The following is an 8,091-nucleotide window of genomic DNA, read 5'->3' as shown; positions in this document are numbered from 1 at the left end:
CCTAGCCATGGAGGCAGCCGATTTACAGCATGGCAAGCTGTTTGAAAAGCTGACGCCCATAACTCTCTTGGAAGACTTCTCGCATGCAGCCAAGACAAGCAAACTGATGTAAGATGAGCTCATTTACGCTCAGCCATCCCATTTTGTTGCGGAATTTCTGGACAAGTCAGTTGACGCTGAATCTCATGCTCCTTACAGTATTCCATAAAATCATTTCAAAGATATTCCCTACCATTATCAGTGTGCAAACACTTGATTTTCAATTCCAATTCTTTTTCTACAGCATGCTTAAACTGAATAAATTTTGAAAAAGCTTCACTTTTGTGTTCTAAGAAGTATACCCAACTGAAGCGAGAGAAATCATCCACAAACACCATCACGTAATGAAAGCCGGAATAGCTTACTATTTTGTCGGTCCCAAAAGATTAAAATGAATCAATTCTAATATTGTTGAAGCTCTACTCTTTGAGCTTGTGAAAGAAAGACGATGAGACTTGCCATATTGGCAGCCTGGACAAATCTCATCATGCTGAATATCTTTAAAGACAGGGATACCATCAAGAAGTTTTGTGGATATTTTCTGCAATAACTGAAAACCCACTTGACCCAAACTAGCATGACAAAGAGTTGAGCTTCATTATGAAACAGACCTGCTAAATATGGAAATGCTTGCTATCGGAAGACTATTCACTTATGGAATTAACATCCCTCTTCTTTGGTCTACTAGTTCACTTGCAAAAGTTACAATTTGGAGATGAAAACGACACGAAACAAGAAAATTATTATTTTTTTCACCCTTAACTATTATAATCCAAACATAATGAACTAGTTATAATTTGCATCTCTAATAAACTGAACTAAAATAAATAAATGTTTGAGTTTTACCTGTTTATAAACAAAGGAGGTGCCCTAGCAGTTAGTTACCAAGTTTCTTCCCTTTTGAAGAAATTTATCCCTCCTCCTACACATTGTCTTGATGGTAAAGCACAAAAATTATAAGGTCACTACTGGACAAACTAAAAGTGGTAAAAAAACTGTGATTTAGCTATTGGAAGTAAAATGACACTGGCAAACAAGAGGAAGACTCGTGTGTTTGGGATTGACATGGTGAAAATTGTTATGGGAGCTGTTGTCGATTATGGTGCTACTATGCACCTCTATTTTTGTACCGTTTCACTTGTACAAGCTATAATTTGAAGATGAAAATAACATGAAATAGACCTGCTAAAGATAGAAATGCTTGCAATCTGAAGGATATTCAGTTCCGTAGTTAACATCCCTCTTCTTTGGTCTACGGGTTCACTTGTACAAGCTACAATTTGAAGATGAAAACAACATGAAACAAGAAAATTATTAAAAAGTTGTGATTTAGTTATTGGAAGCAAAATGACACAGGAGAAGACTCGAAGTGTTTCACTTGTACAAGTTACAATTTGAAGATGAAAATAACATAAAACAGACCTGCTAAAGATGGAAATGCTTGCGATCGGAAAAATATTCAGTTCTGGAATTAACATCCCTCTTCTTTGGTCTATTGGTCCACTTCTACAAGTACAATTTGAAATGAAAACAACATGAAACAAGAAAATTGTTGTTTTTTTTCACACTTAACTATTTAATCCAAACATAATGAACTTGTTATAATTTGCGGATCTAATAAACTGAACTAAAATAAATGAATATTTGAGTTTTACCTGTTTATAAACAAAGGAGGTGCCTCGGCAGTTAGTTACCGAGTTTCTTCTCTACTGAGGACACAAGCCATGGATTGTGAAGGAATTTATCCCTCCTCTTACACATTGTACTATTGTAGAGCACAAAAATTATAATGCCACTGATGGACAAATCAAAAGTGGTCAAAAAGCGGTGATTTAGATTTTGGAAGCAAAATGACATAGGCAAACAAGAGGAAGACTTGTTTGTTTGGGATTGCCATGGTGAAAAGTGTTATGGGAGCTCTAGTTGATTATGGTGTTACTATGCACCTCTATTTATTGTTAAATATTTCATCTTTTTCACTAGTACAAGCTACAATTTGAAGATTAAAATAACATGAAACAAACCTACTAAATATGGAAATGTTTGCAATTTGAAGTATATTCATTTCCAAAATTAAGATCCTCTTATTTGGTCTATTGGTTCACTTGGTACAAGCTACAATTTGAAAATGAAAACAACATGAAACAAGAAAATTTTCTTTTTTCACCCTTACCTATTATTCCATAACAAGGTTCCAAATAATAGCATACCTATTATTTGATAACAGCAGTGTTCCCAATAACAGCAACCTACTAAAGATAGGAAAGATTGCAATCTGGAGAATATTTGGTTCTTGAATTACCATCATTTTTCTTTGGTTGTCAGCTACCATCCTTTTTTCTTTCTTTTGTTTCCATCAACAGCCCCCATTAAAGATGGTTCTGGAATTACCATCTCTTTTCTTTGGTTGCCTATATTTCTTTAGTTGCCAGTAAAAGCCCCATAATAGCAAGGTAAAGATGGTTTTGGAATTACCATCCTTTTTTTTTTTGTTGCCTATATTTCTTTGGTTGCTAGCAACAACCCCTATAATAGCAGGGTAAATATGGTTCTAGAATTACCATCCCTTTTGTTTGGTTGCCCGCCATAGCCCTCTTTCTTTGGTTGCCAACAAGCAACAACACCATAACAGTGGGGTAAAGATGGTTTTGGAATTACCATCTCTTTTCTTTGGTTGACAGCAATAGCCCCCATAACAACAGGTAAAGATGGTTTTGGAATTATCATTCTTTTACTTTGGTTGCCAGCAACAACCCCATAATAGCAGGTAAAGATGGTTATGGAATTACCATCTCTTTTCTTCGAGCAACAACCCCCATGACAGTAGGGCAAAGATGGTTATGGAATTACCATCCCTTTTCTTTGTTGGTTCCATCTTTGTTGGTTCTCGAATTACCATCCCTTATATTTGTTGGTTCTCCCTTTTCTTTGTTTGTTCTGGAATTAGTCCATCCATTTTCTTTGTTGGTTCTAGAATGGAATTATCATCCCTTTTCTTTGTTGGTTCTGGAATGGAATTACCATTCCTTTTCTTTGTTGGTTTTATTATTACCATCTCTTTTCTTTGTTGGTTCTAGAATTACCCCAACCTCCTTTCTTTGTTGGTTCCATGTTTGTTGGTTTTGGGATGGAATTACCATCCCTTTTCTTTGTTGGTTCTGGAATTACCATATGTGTTCTTTGTTGGTTCTTGAATGGAATTACCATCCATTTTCTTTGTTGGTTCTGGAATTACCATCAATTTTCTTTGTTGGTTCTAGAATTACCATCTATTTTCTTTGTTAGCCAGCACCAACCCCATAACACCTTTTTTTTTTTTCTTTGTTAGTTTTGGAATTACGGTCTCTTTTCGGTTGAGAAATAAACTTAAATTCAGGAGAGAAGAGAAAAATGATTATGATTTTTTGTTTGTTATTTGGTAAAAAAGACCACTACTAAATTTGAGAGGGAAAAAGGTTTATGAGGGAGAGAATAGTGAGGGCACAAGGGGCCTCAATGTATTTGAATGTGCCAAGAGAGAGAAAGAAAGAACAAGAGAGAGAAGAAAAGCATAAAACAATTTATTGTCTGAGTTATTATGTAATAACCTTTTGAGAACTTCTTTGTCTCCTTGTCCCGCTCCCCTTTCGACACTCCCTTTAAAGTTTAGAGTTATCTAATTGAAGGCGGCGACGCTTCCTGTCCGCCCACTTCTTCATATGCTTGGAGGCTTTCTCTATTGTCTGCTTCCATTCTCTTGTGAAGTTTTGAGCTTGAGGGTTTTTCCCTGCATAAGGATGGTCAATAATATGTGCTAAGGTCGGTTGTCGTCCACTTACAATTTCGAAGGGACTCTTCCCTGTAGATGAGCTCGTTAGACAATTGAAACAGAATTGGGCAACATCTAGCAGTTGTATCTAGTTCTTCTGGCGAGCGTCGACGAAGTGACGTATGTATTCTTTGAGCAAGCAGTTCAACCATTCCGTCTGTCCATCGGTTTGAGGATGGTAGCTCGAAGAGATGTTTAAAGTCGTTCCCAAGAATGCGAATAGTTCGGTCCAAAATGTGCCAATGAATCTACCATCCCATCACTGATGATGCTCGACGAAATGCCCCATAACTTGACACCGTGTTTGAAAAATAGTTGGGCTATTAGTTCAGCCGAGCATAATTTGGGAGTGGGAACAAACGTCGCATATTTTGAGAACCGATCTACGATAACCAAGATGGCGTCATATTCTTCGACTTTTGGGAGGTGTGTTATGAAGTCCAGAGACACACTTTCCCAAGGTTTTGTTGGCACAGGTAGAGGTTCTAAGAGTCCCGAGAGTTTGGCCTTTCTCTACTTTGTCCTATTGGCAGATTAGGCACGTCTTGGTGTACTACATGATATCGTCCTACATATTTGGCCAAAAGTACCTCTTTTTTATTAGGGCATACGTTCTTTGCCACCCAGGGTGTCTTGCCCATAAGGTATCATGACATTCCTGAATGAGTTTCTTCCTCAGTTCTCCCGTTCATGGGACGTATAACCTATTTCCTTTAGTCATTAGAAGGCCTCTCTCGACCGAAAACTGTCGTTTCTTCCCAGCTTTAGGTAGTTCGACAATGGCTTTGGCCGATGGGTCTTTGTGTAAATGTTCTTTGATGATGTCGCGCATCGATCCATCGATCTTACTTGAATGAATATGGGCTAATATGCACAGGGTCGCATGTTCGCCGTTCCGAATCAATGCATCGGCTGCTTGATTACTCTTCTCTGCCTTGTGTTCGAATTTGAAGTCGAATTCCGCTAATGAATCTTGCCACCGGGCTTGTTTTGTCGTCAATTTAGGTTGATCGAAGAAGTGGCAGATGGCGCCGTTATCCGTTTTCACTATGAACTGTGATCCCAAGAGATATTGTCTCCAGACTCGTAGGCAATGAACTACAGCCAGCATTTCTTTTTCGGAGACAATGTATCTCCATTCGGCATCATTGAGCTTTCGACTTTCATAAGCGATGGGGTGGCCTTCTTGAATAAGGACACCGCCTAGGGCAAAGTTGGAAGCATCTGTTTCTATTTCAAATGGCTTTATAACATCTACTAACCCGAGGACAGGACCCCTCGTCATGGTTGCCTTCAGATCATCAAAGGCCATTTGACATTTATTTGACCACGACCATGGGTGGTCTTTCTTCAGGAGCTCCATTAAGGGGGCGGCTCGTCGTGAAAATCCTTCGATGAACTGCCTATAGTAGTTTGCTAATCCTAAGAAGGACCGCACATCGGATACGGAAGTAGGGACTTTCCACTCTTTGATAGCTTTTATCTTATCGCTATCCATCACGATCTGTCCACAACTGATGACATGTCCGAGGAAGTTGATGCATGTCTGTGCGAAGGTACATTTTTCTTTCTTGACGTACAACTGATTCTGTCGCAGCTTTTCGAATACCAGCTTCAAGTGTACCTTATGTTCCTCTAGGGTTGTGCTGTATACAACTATGTCATCGAGGTATACTATGATGAACTGATCCAAGTATTCGTAGAAAACCTGGTTCATTAACGTGAAAAACGTAGCTGGGGCGTTTGTCAAGCCAAAGGGAATTACCAGGAACTCGAATGCCCCATATCTTGTCACACACGTCGTCTTGGACTCGTCCCCCTCGGCGATATGTACTTGGTAGTACCCTGATCGTAAGTTCAACTTCGTGAAGTGTTTGGCCCCGTGAAGTTGGTCGAACAAGTCGGATATTATCGGCAGTGGGTATTTGTTGCGTACCGCCACCTTGTTTAAGGCTCTATAATCTATGCACAGACGCAACGTGCCATCCTTCTTTTTCTGAAATAGTACGGGGGCTCCGCAAGGTGCTTTTGTTGGGCGAATGATGTTAGATAAAACCTAAGTTTTTCCCTATTTAGATTCACACGATTATATTAATTCTCCGTTTGATCATTTGACAAACACGTCGAATGGATTAGCGAATTCTTAGACGGCAATTTTCTAGGAAGTGGCACAGATTCAGTTGGCCACTCTCCGGCCATTTTTAGGATAGGTTATATTTAAATAGGAAATCTGTTAAGAAGATTTAACAACATGATTTCAAGCGCAGTCAAAATTTCACCTTCTCTCTTTGTTATTTTTACGCATTTTATTTTTTCTTCCAACAACCTTTTGTCGAAGATTTCCTCTCATCGAGAAGAAGGGATTTCCCTGGCTGATTATCAAAATCCAACAAGTGGTATCAGAGCCAAGTTGAAGCCATCGGTGTATATCATTGCGGAGGAGGCATCCTATCAACAATCAAGTTGAATAGCTCAAGTGGTTAGAGTGTCGACCTAACAACACACAGGTTTGAGGTTCGAGTAGAAGAAAATGGAATGTGCGAAAATAAAAGCACATTGTGGGGTCCATCCCGAGTAGGCTCGCTCACTCCTCCACGCCCCGCGCCGCCAAGTGTCGGCATCTCCATCACTACCACGAAAGAGGTCGGACGCCGTGATGACGGGCGTCGAGGTGTCGTTGAGTGAGTGATCAGGGAGATAGCGATTTCAATCGAGACATTGCTTGATTGACGTGAACGACCTATCGGTGGAAGAGGTGACCGGAAGACTGCGTAACGTCGAGCAGCGGAAAAAAAATACCATTTCAGCTGACGACAAAGAGGGTCGTCTACTCCTCACTACTAAGGAGGAATGGATGGGTCCTCGACACGGGGGGGGGGGGGGCAACAAACCATACCGGGGCCAAGTCTGTGGGACGGTGAGATTTAGCGACGGCTCCGTCGTTTAGATTGAATGAAGGGCATGGCACCATCCTGGCCAAGTCTGTGGGACGGTGAGATTTAGCGACGGCTCCGTCGTTTAGATTGAATGAAGGGCATGGCACCATCCTATTCGTCGGCATCACACAGGTTGCCTCTCACTGAGAAGAAGGGATTTTCCTTACTAGAAACAATTTCCTTTAAGCTCACTTCTTCCTTACTAGAAACAATTTCCTTACCTTTGTCACTAACAAATAAATACTTTTCTTTATTGTTCAAAATAAGACATCAAAATTTCTTTCTAAATCATCACTACAAGTAGACTCTAATCAAAATTTTCAAGCTTTTCTTTATTGTTCAAAATAAAACATTTACAACCAAAAACTTTGAAATACCCAACATTTGGAATTTTGTTATGCCATAGTTCATTCTTTATTGTTCAAAATAAGACATCATCACTACAAGTAGACTCTAATCAAAATTTTCAAGCTTTTCTTTATTGTTCAAAATAAAACATTTACAACCAAAAACTTTGAAATACCCAACATTTGGAATTTTGTTATGCCATAGTTCATTCTTTATTGTTCAAAATAAGACATCAAAATTTCTTTCTAAATCATCACTACAAGTAGACTCTAATCAAAATTTTCAAGCTTTTCTTGATTGTTCAAAATAAAACATTTACAACCAAAAACTTTGAAATACCCAACATTTGGAATTTTGTTATGCCATAGTTCATTCTTTATTGTTCAAAATAAGACATCAAAATTTCTTTCTAAATCATCACTACAACTAGACTCTAATCAAAATTTTGAAGCTTTTCTTTATTGTTCAAAATAAAACATTTACAACCAAAAACTTTGAAATACCCAACATTTGGAATTTTGTTATGCCATAGTTCATAAGAAGTTTTATGTAATGAAGATCTAATTAAAACTCTATTTAAAATATAACAAGCGTTATTAGGTAAATTATACTCATTTAACATTGATCTAGCAAATTCTTGTAAAGTACGATTTTTCTTTCAACCACACCGTTTTGTTGAGGAGTCCTTTGAGAGGAGAAGTCCTGAGAAAAACCATTATCTTCACAAAAAATTTCAAAGGCAATACTACCAAATTCTCCTCCATGGTCACTCCTAATTTTAGTAATTAAAAAACCTTTTTCATTTTGAACTAGGCAATACTACCAAATTCTCCTCCATGGTCACTCCTAATTTTAGTAATTAAAAAACCTTTTTCATTTTGAACTCAAGTAAATATGGAAAAATCATCAACTATCACACAAGTATAATAATTTCCTCCCTAACTAGATATTTTAGAAGGA

This window comes from Cucurbita pepo, chromosome 11, assembly GCF_057944985.1.
Source record: "Cucurbita pepo subsp. pepo isolate OVF chromosome 11, ASM5794498v1, whole genome shotgun sequence".
Lineage (NCBI taxonomy): Eukaryota > Viridiplantae > Streptophyta > Magnoliopsida > Cucurbitales > Cucurbitaceae > Cucurbita > Cucurbita pepo.
The sequence above is the reverse complement of the archived record's forward strand: the minus strand, read 5'-3'. Positions refer to the sequence as shown.